At 47.7% G+C, this 19,177-nt stretch overlaps 1 protein-coding gene across 6 annotated transcripts in view; it reads right to left on the bottom strand.

Moving 5' to 3' along the window:
* Caln1 (calneuron 1) overlaps nucleotides 1–19,177 on the bottom strand; it is a 474,698-nt gene that overhangs the window by 416,600 nt on the left and 38,921 nt on the right. For 3 of the 6 annotated variants that reach the window (XM_040731662.1, XM_040731665.1, XM_040731666.1), the window contains exon 1: nucleotides 18,977–19,084. The exons of 2 other annotated variants lie outside the window; for them this stretch is intronic. The gene's annotated coding sequence lies outside the window, so the exon portion shown is untranslated. Of the gene's footprint in view, nucleotides 1–18,976; nucleotides 19,095–19,177 lie in introns of those variants that run through there. One more of the 6 variants, XM_040731669.1, reaches the window with a different exon arrangement.

Raw genomic sequence — 19,177 nt, 5'->3', positions numbered from 1 at the left:
TTCCCAAGGACAGATAACTTCCTGGAATGCTGGGGGCTGTTGATAAGGAACCGTGTGGTTTCACTTCTGTAACCAAGCTTGGTTGCCCCAAAGATCACAGGATGTGTGCTTGATTACATGTAGGCAGAAAGTAAATCATGGCTGTGCTTGCCTCTGAGTGTACAAAGGCAGGAAACTCATAGCCTTGTGAGTTTTGCCTTTATAGCCCCTGACTAATGTAATTCTGAGCCATACTCTGAGCCTGCGTCTCAGGTATGGACCTGGCCAATGTGTACGGTATTGGTCAATATTTAATAAAGACTCCTATTTATTAAAATTTAGCCACTGGGACTGGGGAGATGGCTCAGAGGCTAAGAGCGCTGGCTGCTCTTCCAGAGGTCCTGAGTTCAATTCCCAGCAACCACATGGTGGCTCACAACCATCTGTAATGTCATCTGGTGCCCTCTTCTGGCCTGCAGGGACACATGCAGGCAGAACACTGTATACATAATGAATAAATAATTTTTTAATTTATTCATTGTCAGACTGGTGAATATCTGAATGACCCCAGACCCATAGCAAACCCAGAGTTGCCAAATTCTACTAGTCTAGCTAGCCAGCTTGTTCTGGGGAGCCCCCAACCTCTGCCTTCTAAGTGCGTAGTTATAGGTGGACTAGCACACCTGCATGGCATTTGTTTAGATTCTCTGGATCTGAACTCTAGTCTTCATGTAAGTACTTTATCCACTGAGCCATCTCCCCCAACCTGAGGAATAAAAATATTCTAGAAACATGCACCCCTCCTCTTGGCTATCAGGTTATTAAGGCAATAGATTCCCCACCCCCATTTTCAAATTCTCCAAGAGTCTCATTCTGTGAGAAGTAAAAGACTGAAGCCTGGGACCAGCTGGAAGGAGTAACTCATCGCCCAGAGGGAGACATCACAGAGCTCTCCCTCTTGCCAGATCACCTTCAGGAGAAACTGAACCTGAAACAATGATGGTCAGTGATGGTGGGACCTCACCTTGACCAGGACTGCTTAGCTCTGTCTCTCTGTCTCTGTCTCTCTGTCTCTGTGTCTCTGTCTTTGTCTCTCTGTCTCTCTGTCTCTCTCTGTCTTTAATGTGTGTCTGTGTGCTATTTATTATGTGCACATGTGAATGCAGGTACCAGAAGAGGGCGTTGTATCCTTTGGAGCTGGAGTTACAGATGACTATGGGCTGCCTGATGTTGATACTGGGAACCAAACTGGGGTCCTCTGCAAGAGCACTCTTAACCATTGTCTTGTTCTTTAAACCAAAATCTGGACTTGGGGAGGTGGCGGGGAAGGTCCCTGGACCTCTTTGTTCCTCTTTCCAGTGTGTCCTCATTGACTAAATTTCCCCTCCCTGATTCTCACCATGACTTGTTTGTTTAATCGACCTACGAGGTCCAGTGGTGAGCTTAACTCTTTAGGGCTGACGGAGTCCTGGCTCTGTCTCTCACAACTCTGGTAACGAAAAGAGATGGACACGCGTTTTGTTATAAAAGCAACTTTGCCCATAAAGCACACAAATAGGATATGCTCTAAACAGCCTATTGGGACCTAATGGGGTAGGCCACCCAGCCAGGGAAACTGTACACTCAAGGAAACCCAGCACATGAATCAATACTGCTAAGACATTTCCTGCAGAACCCAGAGTCTACTCAACATAGCACTAGTTCATAAAGTCCAGGGGTCGAAGCAAAACTGCTGTGTACACAAAGAAGAAAGGAAGTACAGACAGACAGACAGACAGACAGACAGACAGACAGTCAAAGAAAACATGGAGTGGTGAGACGACTCAGCAGGCAAAGGCACTTGGCACTAGCCTGAGTTAGATCCCTGGTACTCACATAGTGAAAAGAGAGAATAGGCTCCCCCAAGTTGTCATCTGACCCCCACACATGTGTCATGCCACATATACACACACACAAACAATGAGCAAATAAATGTTTAAATTTTTTACGAATTAGACAGGCAATAGTGGCACACACAACTTTAACCCCAGCACTTGGGAGACAGAGACAGAGGGATCTCTGTAAGTTTGAGGCCAGCCTGGTCTACAGAGTCAGTTCTAAGACTGGTCTACAGAGTCAGTTCTAAGATAGGCCTCAAAGCTACAGAGAAACCCCGTCTCAAAAAAAAAAACTTTTTAAATCAGATTCTAATTCTCTTTTGTTTTGTTTCTTTTTTGAGGCAAGGACTCAAATAGCCCAGGCTGGCCCTGAACTTCCTATGTAGCCAAGACATGCCTTGATTTCCATCTCCCTCAGCCTCCTGAGAACTAGGGGTTACAGGCATGCATGTCCCCACCACAGCTGGTTCGTGTGGTTCTGGAAACAAACTCAGGGCTGTGCTCACATTAGGCCAGTGCCCTATAAACTGAGCTGCATCCCTAGCCCAAGGGGCCCACATCTCCTGGAGGAATTTCTCAGCCTGTAGAACACAGGCCACAACCAACCAAAATGGGCACTGTCCAGGCACCTGCAAATCATATGGGATGCTAACACTTGTGAGGTAATCTGATGCTGGCTGCACCCCAGGCAGCATCCTGTCCCAGAAGGTGTCCTGGTCACCTGTTCAGTTTGCATAACCCAACTCTAGTACCACCTCCTGCTCTACCAACTGTTAAGGCATATGGGATTGTACCCAACCAGCAGCAACCCTGGGCATCTGCCCTCCAAATTCTGTCAAGAAGAATTACCTCAGAATCCATTGCTTGGTGCTCACACTGCTGTGAGAACAGCTACCTATAGAGTTAAGTACCTCTGTGTGAACAATAGCTTGGAATCTATTAGTGGTAATAGAGATCCCTTTCTTCAAGTAATATCTTTATTTAAGTTTTTACTTTATATTTTTAATTTAAAAAATATGTTTGGAGACAGGGTCTTACTATGTCACCCTGGCTGGCCTCAAACTCTCTATGTAAATCATGCAGGCCTAGAACTCACAGAGATCTGCCTACCTTTGCTTCCTAGATGTGGGGTTTAAACTCATGCACCACCACACTCAGCAAGATTTATTTTATTTTAAATTATATGTGTGTGTGTGTGCGTGTGTGTGTGCGTGTGTGTGTGTGTGTGTGTGTGTGTGTGTGTGTACACATGTGTGCAGCACCCACAGAGTCCAGAAGAGGGTGCTAGATTCCTGGAGCTTGAGTTACAAGCAAATGTGATCTGCCTGACATGAGTGCTGGAAACTGAACTCAGGACCTCTGCAAGAATGGTAATCACTCTTAATCACTGAGATATCTCTCCAGCCCCTGGAGCAATAGCTTATTATGACCCTCAATAAGGAGAAAATGACAGAGATGAAAATGTAGGACTAACTAGGATCAAGTGGTTGTGCATAGTTGGGAGGCTGGAGGTGCAGAGTCCAATTATCCTGGGCTATCTTTGGCCCCCTTGAATATCCTTTCAACCATCAGCTAAGTCTTTGGAGAGTATTCACTTAGTGGGCCCATAGCTTCCACCAACCCATACACGAAGAGCATCATCGGATGTGCCAATTAGGTGACTCAACCAGCAGAGGCTGTTGTTACCAAAGCCTGGTGCCTGGTGACCAGTGTTTGATCCTGCAACCCCTGTAAAGGTGGAAGGAGAGAACCAATTCCACAAATTGTCCTCTGACCTCCACATGTGTACCTTGACTCATAGACACACATGAACACACACACACACACACACACACACACACACACACACGTGACTTAATAATAAATAAAGCTTGTAAAGAATGTCAACAGATAACATCTGAGGTTTCAGCAGAGACTTCCCAGTTTTCCTGCCACCTGCCAAACTGATTGATGTTCCCAGAAAATATCTTTAGAATGCCTTGATTTATAACTTTCTTTTGTCCTGTGATGATAGAAACCTATGCAACCTTCCCACAGTGGAACATGTCATTCAGGGCAAGTAGACTCTACATGCCCAAGCCATAGTCACTCCCCGTTTCTCAGATTAAACCCTCTTTTTTTATTGGCGGAGAGAGCTGTGTTTTTGCAGTGGTCCTGAGCCTGGGATTTTACTTCCTGTGTGGTGAGTCTGCAGCGGGAGACTCCCTCATCCTCCATGCTGGCAGAAAAAGAAAGCTCGGGGTTACCCCAGAGTCCGCCTCCAACCAACACCATTACTGGCTCCCTCCTTGCTTTCCTGGTCTTTGTTTCCCATTTGCTTACTGGCTTTGTCCACTCATTTACATAATTGTTGAATTATGCCTCCCAATTTAATATGCACCTCTGTAAGCCTCCTCCATTCTGGAACAAGGCGAGAATACCTAAGCGGAGCCCAACTCCCAATATCTTGCAGTGTGCTGAAGCTATATCGAGTTAGCTCTTCCAGGTCCTCTTTAGCAATCACTGGCTATGACAGCAATCATTCCACTATCATTTAAGGCTAGGAAATCTGCCTAGCCGGAGAGATGGTGCCGATGAAAGTAACCAAATTCCACTTTGTTAAGCATTCGTATAATCTTGTTAGCCTCCGTGTTCACAGCACAGCATTCCCAAGGGGCACGAGAAAGAAATGAAGCCATCACTGTGTCTGGACCAGGCATTTGTTACTCTCCCTGCAGTAGATGTGGGCTCTCCTCAGGTCCAAGGGCAGCGATGTAAAAACTCAGTGTGTTGGGTGAGGTCACCTGAGCTTCTGGTGTCTTAAGTTCCCACTAGGACAATTTTGCTTTCCTCTAACTTGGGGACTAAGAGGGAGAGAGGAATTGTGTCACCTGGAAGTAGAAACACGGACTCTCAGAGCCGGGTAGGCATCTGGGAGGCTGGGGCCAGAGAATCTGATTCAGCCTGGACTGCACATCCATCAAGACAGTGAGGGTCAGTATTGATTGTCACTTTGACAGGATCTAGAATCATCGGGACATATCTGTAAAGGACTTTCTAGACTGTATTAATTGTGGTGGGAATACCAACATTTAATGTGGATGACTCCATGCTGGGGACTGAATACAAAGAAGAAAGTGAGCTGAGCACCAGCACCCATCTCTCTCTGCTCCCTCACTGCAGTGCAATTTGGCATACCTCCTCAGACTCTTGACACCCTGCCTTCCCTGTGGACGGCATACCTTGAACTGTGAGCCAGTGTAAACCCTTAATCCCTTAAATTACCTTTGGCAGGTGTTTTGACGCTGCAACAAAGTAACTAATGGAGACACTGTCTCAGAAAAGCGAGCAAACAAACAACAGCGTTATGAAGATGAGTTTCTGTCTTCCCTCGGAGATGGCAAACTGCCGTGCCGTGCGCTGATGTCCCCACTGTGCAAACAAGAGGAGGCCAGTATGTCCATGTAAGCAAGTACCAAACCAAGGGCTCCACTCTCCAGCTCTTCTTGGGACACACAAAGCACTCTGAAGTCCAGGTGTGAACCAGCGAAAGGGCTGGGGTGTGGCCCGGTAGTAAACCCCTTGCCTAGCATTGGCAAAGTTGAGTTTTATATCCAACATTGTAAAAAAGAAAACAAGTAAGTCAAATAGGCTATCAGACAGAAGATCCCAGAGGAACTGTAAAGCTAGACTTAGGCTGGAGAAATGGCTCAGTTGGTAAAATGCTTGCCCTTGCAAGCACGAAGACATGAATTCAACTCCCAGAACCAAGGTAGAAAAAGGCTGGCATGGAGGCTGGTGCAAAACTGAAAAATCCCAACGCTGGAGGGGTGGAGCCTGCTGGAGCCCTGCAGCTCAATGGCCAGCCAGTTTAGCCAAATGTGCAGCTGAATGATAGTGAGAGACTTGATTCAAAACACTCAGGGTGGGGCTGGTGGCTGAAGGTCTGGGTGGGCGATACAGACTGAGGGGCCAGTAAATCACCACAGCCAGGGCGGTTGTTGACTCAAAAGCATGCATGAGGAGGGAGGAGCCAGGGGCCAGAAAACAACTTACAGCCTCACTTAACATGGACAGTTGGTGCCGGGCAGTGGTGGAGCACGCCCTTAATCCCAGCACTCAGGAGGCAGAGGCAGGCAGATCTCTGTGAGTTCGAGGCCGGGCTGTACCGACAGCTTCCAAAACAATACAGAAAACCCCTGTCTCGTAAAAAAAAAAAAAAAAAAAAAAAAACCATGGACAGTTGGGACTATGGATGCCACTGAGTAAGTTAAGTCCTCACTTAGCCTTGGGCTCAATTCCCAACAGTATGTTCAGGACATGGTAAAGCAAACCCGAAATCTGGGTATTTGAGAGGAGGAGGCAGAAGGATCAGGAGTTCAAGGTCAGTTGTGGTGATACAGGAAGTTTGAGGCCAGCCTGAGCTACATGATACCCTGTCTCAAAACAAACACAACAAAAAACAAAATGCACAGTGAGCTTAGTATAGCAGTAATCCCAAACACTCTGGAATCTGAGGCAAGAAGATCACAAGTTCTAAGCCGACCTGAGACACATAACACATTCCAGCATAGCCTGAGTTACACATTAAGACTGAGGAAAGGTAGAAAGACAAAAAAAAAAAAAAGCAGGAGACATGGGAAGGGAAAGCACCATCACCCTAGGATCTTGTCTGTCTTTCTTGTTATGAGACAAGAAACTTCTACACAACAGATAAAGTCTAAACTGCTCCCAGAGATAATGTATGTTTTCCCATCTCAATACAGAACATCTCAAATAGGATGTTCAAGACAGCAAGTGAGGCCTGGGCAGACGCTCAGTGGTTTGGAGCCCCTGGCAGAGGGTCCAAGTTTGAAGCCACCAGTCCTCTTACAACTGCCTGCAACTCCAGCTCTGGGGATAGAACGCCCTGCTCTCTCAGGCATGGCACCTGGGTGGCACACACCCACTCAGAGATACCCGTGAACGGTGCTGGAATGGTTTTGGCTCTGAGCTTACCTGTATTAGCATTCCACTTATCCCCAAAGCTCAGAGTGCATCTTAGGAAAACCACCGGAAGACTTCATTTACAACAACAAACTGCTTAAGATACAAGAAATAAGTAAACTAGCTCACAAAATGTAAATTTAAATTTTAAGCTTTGCGTAAACTTTGAGCGTTACTGTAACTTATAGCAATGTAACTTAGACAAACCAGAGAATCGGGAGCAGTGAGGTGTGCTCATGGGGTAGAGAGAGATGGCCACCAGGTCTGATGACTTGAGTTCAATCCTCAGGACACACACACAATGAAAGACACGAGTGGGCTCCCCAAAGTTGTCCCCTGTCCTCTGGGTGGATGAGCGTGCCTGCACATATGCACACATGCACACACACGAAAGTGTGTACAGTATACATACTACATACTGTGAAGAAGAGATACATGCATCACCATATTTATTGTGCTTTGTTCACTGCAGCGAAGAATTGTAATCAACCTAATTGTCCATCAACAGATGAGTGGATGATAACCACATTATGTGTGTTCTGATCTAAAGAAAGTTGAAATCACAAAATATGCAAGAAAGCAGATGGATTTAGAATATTAACGGAGTCACATAATCTCAGAAAGGAAATAAATACATTGTTCTCCCTCATGTGCAGAGCCTAGCTCATAACATATGCATATGTGCAAGCAAGAGTGTGTGTGGGTGCAGCCTGACATGTAGGAAGAGAACAAGAGAGGCTAAATATTAGAGCATGAGGCAGAGCTGGGTGCAGGTAATAGAGACAAGTTATAAAAGAGGATATAAAGCTCATTGATTTTCCAGTTCTGCTTCTGTGGTGGATTTTTTTATTTGTCTGGGTGGTGGATAAGTGCATAAAAATATATTTGATAGTGAAAGTATAAAATCCAGTGTGAAGCTCCACAGCTTCAGAAACATATAGAAATTTACTGTATAGAAATTTACTGCGATGTAATGACTTTGGCTCTAGTTAACGTTGGTATGTGGTGTTTCTTTGCAAGGGTTTTTTTAAATAAACTTTAAAAGAAAAGCATAGAATCATATACACTGCCTCTGTAAACGCAATAAAGCTTGACTTTCCCAAGTCTTAGGCCTCTCTCTCTCTCTCTCTCTCTCTCTCTCTCTCTCTCTCTCTCTCTCTCTCTGTGTGTGTGTGTGTGTGTTGTCTCTCTCTGTCTCTCTGTCTCTCTCTCTCCATTCCTAAGTGTCTGTCCCCCATTCCCTCCCTCTCCCCTTTTCTCTTTCTGCTAATACTTCCATCTGAAGACTGTACTGAGTGCTGGCTCTGCTTATCAAGCTTAGCTTCCATCTAGTCCATTCCATTCTGCAATAGTCAAGACTCTGGCTTCAGCTGAGTAGACGTCCCCCGGGGAGGACAGGAACTCTGTAGGCTGCTGGCGCCATGCTGGGCTATGTGTCTCTGATGAAAGCCCTCCCAGAAAATTTGGAAGATGGGTTGGTGGTTTGGCTCATCAGGCAAAGACATTGCCACCGACCCCAACCACCTGAATTCGGTCTCCTGGATCCACATAGTGGCAGACGACAACAGACTCCTACAAGTTGCCCTCTGACCTCCACGCGTGTGCCTAGCATGTGTGCACTCACACTCGTCCCTCCTCACACACATAGATGACCACAGTTAACACTTTTAATTGGAAAAGACCGGGTCCCCTCTACCCTGCTCTCCCTGGATCTCCACAGCAGAGGCAGCCCAGCTCCCAGCCTCCCTTAGAGTGCAGCAGCCTGAAAATGCTCACGCCTCATCTCTAGGAGACCCAGACCGTCTTCCCAACATTGGACCCCGGGAGCCAGCCCTGGCTGAGGTGAGGGAAACTTGGCTCTTTCTTTAGGTTCCGTAAAGGTGCAGAAGGGAGCATGTCTGGGGATAAGGTAGAGAGTGTGGCTAAGCTCCAAGGATGGGTACCAGGATAGGTGGGAGAGGGTGCGTGCCCACAGCCCAGAGCAGATAAGTTTGGGGGGGTATGGAGGACCTCATTTATCCAGGGCCTCAGTGATGTAGCTAGGCTGGTGTCTTTCTCGAGGGACCAACATGTACAGGGTTCAAACCCTAGGGAGGCAAAACAGCTCCAGGGATCTGGCTGGGCTCCTTGTGAATGTGAGAATGTGTTGTCCCATTTGGAGCTCTCTGGAGAGTTCTGAGGGCCAAGTCTCTCGGCCTTGCTTTGACAAGAGTCACTTTTCATCTTCCTTGGCTGCGGGAGCCAGCCAAAACATGTGGGTGAAAAAAATCAGTTAATAACTATGCACATTTTATAATAAATTTTAACAATTTAAGAGTACAGTACAGCTTTATTCTCGTTTTTATTTCACCACACTAATTCAGCGCATAATAACCTGCCAGGGACACAGAGCCCACTTCACTGAACACCAAGATAATGGAAAGAGCTGCAGAGGGGCTTCAGGCTGCCCAGAGCAGCAAAGGACTCCCCCTTTTTCCTTCGGAGCAACAAGGGGTGCAGTGTTGAGTTGCTGGGAGGAGATGGAAGCTTGGAGATGCTTCAGCATGCGTCTCAGTGGCTGTCTTCTGTGTTGCTCTGTCCCCCATGGAAGGACCGGTAGAGGAGGCAGCAAAAGCCACAGATGGGCTGTTGTGTCTAACAACAGCCTGGCTCTCCTAGTATTAGTCCCAGGGATCGCTGCATTTCCTGGATCTCTTGGGCACTGACTGCCAGGTAGGGTGGCTCATTTTCCCCTGACAACTGACCACTCCCACCTTTCAGACTTGAGCTGAGCCCCAAGGAAATGTTCACAGGGGCACAGATTTAAAACTAAATAAATAGAACTTGGAGGGACAGCTTAGTGGTTAAGAACACATACCGCTCTTTCAAAAGATTCCCCCAACAATGCCTATACCAGGCAGTTCACAATTGCCTATAACTCCAGCTCCAGGAAATCTGGCACCCTCTTCTGGCCACTGTGGGCAACTGTGTTCATGTGGCATACACATACAGACATACATACACATAAATGAAAGTAAAATTGTTTCTTAAAGCGAAAGGGATGTCCTGCCTCCTGCACCAGTCTTCAACCCTCGTCCTAGTGACTGAAGTCATCAAACAGTTTCACATCTTTGGGGAATTGTGTTTGGATTCCACTGTCAATGGCACACACCCAAGGCTTTTCTCTAGAGCAGGGGTTCTCAGCCTTCCTAATGCTGAGACCCTTTAATACAGTTCCCCATGCTGTGGTGACCCCAACCATAACATTATCTTTGTTGCTATTTCGTAACTGTAACTGTGCTGCTGTTATGAATCGTAATGTGAATATCTGATATGCCACCCCCAAAAGACATTCCTTCCCACAGGTTGAGAACCACTGCTGACTGAGTGAAATAAATTAGTTAGAATGGACTGTCAGCAGCAGTTGAGAAAGAAATAGTCCACAATGCCCACCAGCAGCCTGAGATACTTTCTTAATCTTTTAGGGACCTTCACTTGACTTTACCAGAGAGAAGAATTTCAGGGCAAGCCAGCATAAAGTGGGTTGGGATTTGTCACAGGAGGCATATCTTTTAAGCGAAGAATTCATTTTAGAGGTTAGTTTATGCAATACTCGTGTGTGCGTGCGTGTGTGTGTGTGTGTGTGTGTGTGTCACAGTGGGTGTGGGTGTGTCACAGTGGGTGTGGGTGTGTCACAGTGGGTGTGGGTGTGTCACAGTGTGTGTGGAGGTCAGAGGACAACCTCGGGTGTCAGTCTGCATCTTCTCTGCCTTGTTTGAGATGGGGTCTCTGATTTACCACTGCACAGCCTAACTCCGGCTGGCTGCCCCACAAGCATCCAGGGAATCCACTGTCTCTACCCCACCCCCATCTTGCCAAGGAACACAGGGATAACAGGTGTGTGTACCACACCCAACATTTACATTGTTTCTAGGTATCTGAACTCAGGTCTTCCTGTTTGCACAGGAAAAGAAAAAAAGTCTTCTACTGAGCCACTTCCACGAGCCCCTAAAAAGACATTTTCGGTATGGATCTCAGGATATACTGACTGATAGAAAGAGAGGTGCTTGTACAGAAAGCAGGGCACACCTGAGAGCTTGAGTGTGGGCTTCTCAGGGGAGAGTCTTAGTGTGTAAGTGTCCCAGTGGTGACTATACAGAACATTCTGGAAGCTTGGGAGAGTCATTCTCTAACATCTGCCCCCAACCCCACAATTTCCTTATCTTCACTCCCACTTTTAGAATCTTCTAGATTTCTCCCTCTCCCCCTCCCCTTCTTCTCTCTCTCTCTCTCTCTCTCTCTCTCTCTCTCTCTCTCTCTCTCTCTCTCTCTCTCTCCCTCCCTCCCTCCTGTGTGATCTGTTGGGACAGATTTACAGGTGGTGGGAGCTGCCCATCACTGGTGCTGAGAGCCCAAATCAGGTCCTCTGCAAGAGTGAGCAGCAAGTGGTCCTAACCATTGGGTCATCTCTCCATCCCTCCGGCCTCTTTTTGATAATTTGGATAATAAAGTGGCTTCAAGGTGCCTGGGATGGGATTGTCATATGAACAAGGCAAAAGGCAGAAACTACCAGGGCCTCACCCTGTCCATCTTGGTCTTTGAGGGTCACTCGCTGGGATTTGCTAAGCTGGCTGGCCAGTGGGTTCCAGGGATCCACCTGTCCCCTTCCAAGTGCTGAGATGAAAAAATGCAACTCCATGCCTGGGTTTTACGCAAATGCTGGGGACAGAGTGTGACCTCTTTGCACAAGATGGGTCAGGACATGCCCTTCTATGTAAGTGGAGTTTCGAGTGAGATTTTTAGAAAATTGCATGTTTGCACTGAAAGGGGAGAGAGGCCTTCAGCAGCTCACAGTGTTGGAGTTCTTGCTTCTCCACTGGTGGGAGTCTGCAGGCTCCTTTCCCTTCTCAAGTCCCCTAAATTCTCCCTGTATTTCTAGCTTGCCTCTCTACAGAATATGGAAATCCGGATACATGGAAATAGTATCTATTTCCATCACACATTCAAAAGAGCATAAGCAGATGTGTGCATAAAAATACAAAAATATAAACTAAGGGGGGAAAAGGCAGAATGGTTTCCAGTGCCTCTCCAGGGACCAAGAGGCTGGAGTGGGAATGACTGAGAAACTAGAAAGTTTGGGAGGGTCATCTTTGGTTGACTAGCCCCATCGCTTTGGGACAGTGTGACAGAGAAAAAATGCCTTACCTCATAGGAAGCTATCGAAATAGAACATTCCATAATTCCTTTCAAGGACACCCCCCCCATGACCTAAAAATCCTTCCCTTGAAGGCTCTGCCTCTTAAAACCTCCACTGCCACCTCCTAACAGTCCAAAGACGGCAGAGAAGCCTTTAACACGTAAGACCTTGGTGAGTGTTCTATACCTAAGAGATAGCACGTCTGGAACAGGGAGACACCACTGCTCAGATCCCTTGGTTAGCTCTTCCTTGTGTCAATAACCTATAAATAGCTGTGGTTTCTCAGAGTTCATCCTCAGGCTTTCCTCTGTGTACTACCCGTTTCTTGGTGATCTCACATGACAGGACTCCCATTATCCTCTGTATTCTGATGACACTCAAGGCTGCCTCCGAGGCTGGAGAGATGGCCTACCGGGTAAAATGCCCGCCAGGCAAGCATGAGGCCACAAGTTCTATTCCCCATACTTGCGTAAGAAAGCCAGGCCTGGCGGAGCACTTATAAGGGCACAAGTAGCTCCCTAGTCCCCACTGGCTAGCCAGCTTAACGTACCTACAAATGTCAGTGAGTGACCCTCAGAGACCAAGGTGGACAGTGTGCAGATGGACCGCCGAGGTTGATCTCTCGTCTTCACATGCATGTGCACACACATGAACACATACACGAGGCTGCCTCCTGCCAAGATTTCCTCCTGTACTCAAGTCTGCTCACTCTCCATTTCCCCCTGTGAGCCTCCACGTATGTACTCCAAGGAAAAATGAGGTTTATGTACTCCAAGGAAAAATGAGAAAACCTCAATTGCCACTCTCCCCCTGGACCTGCTCCATCCACAGGGTCCCCATCTCAGGTCACAGAAGCCTGAGTGAACCCCACTCATCTTTTCCTTCCACACTGTTGGTCAGTCCACCCACAAGTCCCATACGAATCCAGCTGTCTCCTGCCTAAAAGGAAAAAAAAAAAAACAGAAGCCAACACTTCCCACACATCTTCAGGGGCCTCTTAGTCAGCCATCTTCCATTTGCCTAGTGTCCTGGTTTCATGTCTACAGCCGTGTTAAACACCCCGACAAAAATCAACTTAGGGAAGATGGGATGTACTTGGATCATTGAGGGCATATCAAGGCAGGCACTCAAGCAGCTAGTCACACACACAAAAAAATCCAGTCAAGAACAGAAAGAAATGAATGCACCAATATTGCCTGCTTCTTCCAGCACTCAGCTCAACTATTTCTTCTCTCATGCAGCTCATTGCCTGCCTAGGTAATGGTGCCGCCCACAGCGGGGGGTGGCAATTAACAGTCAAGATAACCCCTCACAGACATGTGTATAGGCCAGTTGGATCTAAAGGATTCCTCAGCTGAGAAACGTCCAGCACACCTGATTGTAGACTCAGATCCCAGGGAGTCTGCTTGCTTGCCTGCTTTCGTTTTTTTGCCGCCCCCCCCTCGTCCCTTCCTCTTTTCTCAACATGGAGGTGAAAAGGATCATTTCAACTCGCTTCTGCTATTGCTAATTCCTTTGCTGAGGAAACATAAACAACGCCCACGCCCTCCTCCTAAGGTCCCAATGGAAAAGCGACATACAGTTCACCCTGGGTTACCAGTGAGTCTCCAGGGCTTACTCAGAGAGCGTGGTGGGGCAGTGCACATGCCACAGGGCAGGCATGCGTGGAACTCAGAGAACTTGGAGGAGTCAGTCCTCTCCTTCCACCCCAGGAATCCAGAGCTCTAACACAGGTTGCCAAGCTCGGTGGAAGCTCCTTTGCTCAATGAACCACCTCACCAGCCCCATAATTAATGCTTTCAAGATGAAAAAAAAATGAGCCTGTGGTGGTGGCGCACACCTTCAATCCCAACACTCGGGAGGCAGAGGCAGGTGGATCTCTGTGAGTTCAAGACCAGCCTGGTCTACAGAGCAAGTTCCAGGACAGCCAGGGTTATACATAGAAGGAGGGGGAGGGGGAGGGGGAGGAGGAGGAAGAGGAGGAGGAAGAGGAGGAGGAATAGGAAGAGGAGGAGAGAAGGAGGAGGGGAGGAGGAGGAGGGGGAAAAGGGAGGAGGAGGACAATGACAATGATATGACAATGACGATGACAAGAAAGCTGGTGGGTAGGACTGCACTTCAGTTGGTGTCCTATTTGTCTGGTGTGCATGAAGCCCTGGGTTCCACTCTGCCATACAGATCCCTTCCCTGAAAAACCACAAACAACATCTGTCTCAGTTTCTTAAGATTCCAACAACAAAACAAAGTTATGATTTCCCCCAAGTTCACAGAACACAGATGAGGTGCTGCTGGCAGAATGGGGTGGGTGAGTCCCGGGGCGACTGCATTGGAAAGTCTTCACCCAGCATGGGTAATGACTTCCCCAAATCTGCCAGACAGAGCCCCTTCAATTAACCTTCTCCAGCCTATGTACTCTAGCACCTCCCAAGACCCAGGCCACCTGCAACAGGGACAGAGTTTCATATAATGAGTCCCCCACCCTCTCATTCTAAGAGGGAATGGCAGCAGCCAACAGGCCCCATTGTGGTGGGTTCTTGCAAGCAGGCATGGGAGATCTCATGAAGATAGCAGCTGTTTTCCCAGGAGGACTGCATTCTATAACACCAGTACTGCAACCTCAACGGCACAGTTCTGAGGGTGCCTCCAAGAATCATTATCCCAGTGACACGTTGTCTTGTCTGCTTTTTGAGACAGGGTCTACTGTAGCCTCTGCTGACCTCAAACTGCTTATTCAGTCAATGATGACCTTGAGCTTCTGATCCTCCTGCCTCTACCTCCCAAGGGCTGGAATAACAGATGTTTACCATAATTCCTGGTTTATGAAGTGCTGGGGATGAACCTCAGGACTTCTGCATGCTAGGTAAGAATTCTGTCAACTGAGTTATATTCCCAGCCCAGCCCCCTCCACTTCAAAGCTGAAACACACACACACACACACACACACACACACACACACACACACACACACACACACACACTGGAAGGGTGCAGGGTGGGGGGTGGGGGTGGGAAGGGATAAATCATCTTCCTTAGGATAAAATCCTTCCCCTTACAGGCATCCAAGACCCTTTGTGACCTGGCCACATCCCCAGCCTTACCTCTCACCACATGGTTATGGGTAACACAGACAACTGGGATTGTTACCACCCCTAAAATGGTTCACTCACTTCTGGTCCATGCATGGGCTACTTATAGATCTGGAATACTTTCTCAGTGCCAGCTCTTTGGGAAATCAATTTAGGGGTCACTTAACCTGAAGGAAGACTTCCCTGACCCCAAGCTAGGTAGATTCCATGGGTTTCTTTCCAAGTTTCACTGGATTTGGGAAACTCTCAATCTCTTTTGTCGACTCTCCACTTTATAAAGCTGCTTAGCTTCAGGTATTTTCTTGCAGTGATGGTAACCTGAGGAACACGCACATCCAACAGCAGTACTTTTTGGATCAAAAGGCGTTGAGTGTCTATGCACAGATCACAGATGGACTTGTTGATTCTTGATTAATGAGTTGGTGGACTTTTTCTACACAGTGGAGCAACCATATAAGCAGACCTTTGTATGTGGAACTGCTTCTCCTCTCGGAACTTCTCTTCAAAGCACGAAGAGGGGAAATAGCTCGTGACAGGAGAAGGCATCTGTCATGTGACCGTCCTGCCTGATCAGAATGACAAAAAGGACACCCAGAGCCCACAGGCATCTGGAACAGGTCTCAGTACAGGAGGACATTTTTTTTACTGCAATTCAAATTTCTCCACCAATGGATATGCTTTCGTTCACATTGATTACTGGTATGGGATTTTCTGTCTCTCTGACTCATCTGTATTCCCTCAGTAAACTGAGTGGGAATCAGTGGTGCCCAGTCATTAAAAATCACCTATGTTTGACGGTTAAATGTCCACAGAACATCACAGATTCATTCAATTAACTTTTATGGAACAGGAATGCCTAGCTAGGTCTTGCTCCAGCCTTTGGGAGAAACGTAATGACAGGATAGCATGGAAGGGGTCATCTCTGCCTTCAGAAAAGGCACAGTCCAACTGCCAGAGGAGGCAGAGGTGTAGTTTTCTAAATGGCTGGTCCTTGGGTTAGTGTGTATGGAACTGATGGCCGCTGAGATAGAAGGTCTTTCATTGTACCTATGACATACTCAGACTTCAGCTCCATTATCTCATCCAATCCTGACAACTTTAACACATTACAGATAAAGGAAATGAGAGCCAGTGACAACAGGTCACAGGCCAGGCCACACACTGTCCTACACACACTGAGATCCCGGTGATGGTCTATCAATCCATTGTATCACCCCAGTAATCTGAGCGCCTACCAGGACCACTCAGTGAATTCTAAGGACGAGGTATGGTGATACTGACCTGTCATCTTAACTCAAGGGAGGCTGAGGCAGGAGCCTGAGATCAGCCTGAGCTATGTAGTAATGCTTGCTCTTACACACACACACACACACACACACACACACACACATGCACACATGCACACATGCACACAGGCACGCACACACAGGCACGTACACACACACACACAGGTCTTGGGATGTGGCTTGATTTGGTAGAGTGTTTGTCTAGCATACGCAGAGCCTGGGTTCACTTGCCAGCACTACTCCAGTCAGGTGTGGTTATACACACCCATAACCCTAACACTGAGGAAACGAAGGCAGAAAGATTGGAAGGTCAAGGTCATCCTTAACTACATAAAGAACCTGAGTTGTACTCCCGGAACCCACATGAAAATGCCATGGTATGGTGTTGTGCACCGGCAATCCTAGCACTGAGGACAGAGTACCGGATGATCCTGGAGACTCACTGGCCAGCTAGTCTAGCCTAGTTGGTAAAGTCTTGGCCAATGAAGGACTGACTATCTCAAAGGAGGTGAGCAGCATCCTAGAGGTTGACCCCTGACCTCTAGGCATATGCCAACAAACACATACATGCACACACCCACTAAGAGAAGATTAAAAAGAATATTGAAGGACCAAAAACCCATGCCACCACATTGCCAAACCTGAATAAACCCCACTGGGAGCTCTATGCAACTTGCAGGCCAGCAGACATCAGTACATTGAAAACAAACGCGCACACCATTAACTTGCAAAGAACAATTGATGACAAACAACGGTCCTCTGATTTACTTATTGTTCATGGGTCCCCGCCAGGACAAGGACACCATTTGTGATATCCATCCCCGGGGTCTCATTTGTCAAGCCTCAGAAAGCTGCACAGGGCTGGTGACACTTGAACAATGGCACACAGAGCAGAAGGGGACCTCTGGCTTCGGGAAGCACGGTAGAGGTACTATGTGCTGCCCCCCCCCATGGACCTTCACCTCTGGACCCTCCAGCTATGCACAATGAGGATTCATCCTGATGACTATGGTCACGGCTCCTTTGCAATCCCCAGGAAAGCTGTCTGCAGAGGAATTGCAAGCCCAGCCTTGGGCAAAGCCACCATACTTCCCTTCCCACTGCTCTCCATATTGCCTGATGAAGCCCCACCCCACCCCACCCCCCGCAATTGACTTTTGGTTTTTTTCAGAGAACAGTTCTGGGTTTTCTTTTAGGGAACTCTTCAAATCGCCACACAAATCCACCAGTAGTCACAGAGACTGGCAAGTCCACCGTGCGCTACATTCTAAGGCTGCGAACAATCTCCCCTGATCAGAGAGTCTCCGCACGGTAGAGAATTTTATTATTTTACTAATGTGGATTGCAACGGACCTACAGTGTGTGGGAGGCAGATGCACCGACTTCCACACTCAACCCAGAGGAACTGCCCATCCTTGACTAGGGGTCATGGAAAGGATTCCACACATAAGAACAACTGTTCAAACCAATACTTAGGGCCTCTGTTTGTGCCAACAACAGGGAGAGGGACCTCCCTGCTGACGTAACGGGGTTGCACCTTACCTCCCCCCCCCAATGCTTCAGAGTACCCATCAGTTTTTTTAAAAATTGTAGGAAATCAGCAAAGGTGTTTTCCTTCCTAAATGTGTCTCTCTGGAGAGGAGTTGCTATCCCATGGGATTCCCTGCCCCCAGGCCACATGGACCCAGGGACGGTTACCAGAATAAAGAAACAGCCATCTGCTGAAAACTGGCTTGCAGGGTCATCTACTAGGGATGTGAAACTGACTGAAAGGAACCCTTTTCCTGGGGTCTGAGCTGAGAGGAGCCATTCACCCCACAAGGAGGCTGTGGGGGTGGAAACAGATCAATGTACAATATGTAGATGGATGTGTGCTCTGGGCCCATGTACATTTTACAAGACGCAATGTGAAAAGAAAATAAATTTCCTTTCTCCCTCGCTCTTCCTCTCTCTGCCAGGCTCCAGCAGATTCTTAAACCAAAACAACTCTGTAGAACAGAAGTCCTGGACTCGGCTGGGAGTGAGTTTCCTCAAAAGGCATGAGGGAAGGGTGAAGGAAATTTGGGAACAGACAGCAAGCATTTTTTTAACCTAGCAGCATTCAGAGTCCAGCCAGTGGGGAATGCCTGGGGGACAGGTGTTAACACGGTGCATCGCTGGGACGATTTCTGGAGAGAAAGTTGTATGGCTTGCACGGCCATCTTCGGTCTGAGTGGCAGAACATGGGTTTCTTTCAGAAAAGCAAACTGAGTCAGGGTGATGTCCTTTTTCATGATCGCCAGGCACCAAGGGACCCAGCCAGGAGAAAATGCTTTTGCACAAGCCAGAACTGAACTAAAGATGCTTTCCCCGATGCTGTGGACCACCTGAGCAGCTAGGTGAAGCCAGGGCCAAAACAAACAAATGAGGAGCCCCCTCCAAAGCATCCCTTCCCTTCCTTCCCTCCAAAGCCCAGGGCATCAAGACTTGATTTGTCTCAACTAGATCCTGAGCTGAGGGACCGGAGAGGAAGAAGAAGGGAAGAGGGAAGCCAGAGGGGCCAGGCAACGTCCATGCAGTTAGTGTCTCATTGATTTAGAGCCTGAGTGCCAGCGTTAAGGACCATACCTCCTGCTGATCTCGGGAGAAGTGCTCCAAGATCCATGGCTGTGGAGTTGGGGGAAGAGTCGCTAAGCCATCTGAAGGAACAGAGCACTGCAGCTCCTCAGCCTGACGGGCCAGGGCGAGCTTTAATTAACAGGGTCTGATCCCTCTTCTTTTTTGGTAACTGAGAAGATTTAAAGGGCTAGAGACCCAATTTGAAGGGTA

The sequence above is a fragment of the Mesocricetus auratus genome, unplaced genomic scaffold (genome assembly GCF_017639785.1).
Source record: "Mesocricetus auratus isolate SY011 unplaced genomic scaffold, BCM_Maur_2.0 Super-Scaffold_100025, whole genome shotgun sequence".
In the NCBI taxonomy this organism is placed as follows: Eukaryota; Metazoa; Chordata; class Mammalia; order Rodentia; family Cricetidae; genus Mesocricetus; species Mesocricetus auratus.
This window is presented reverse-complemented; position numbering and strand designations above follow the sequence as displayed.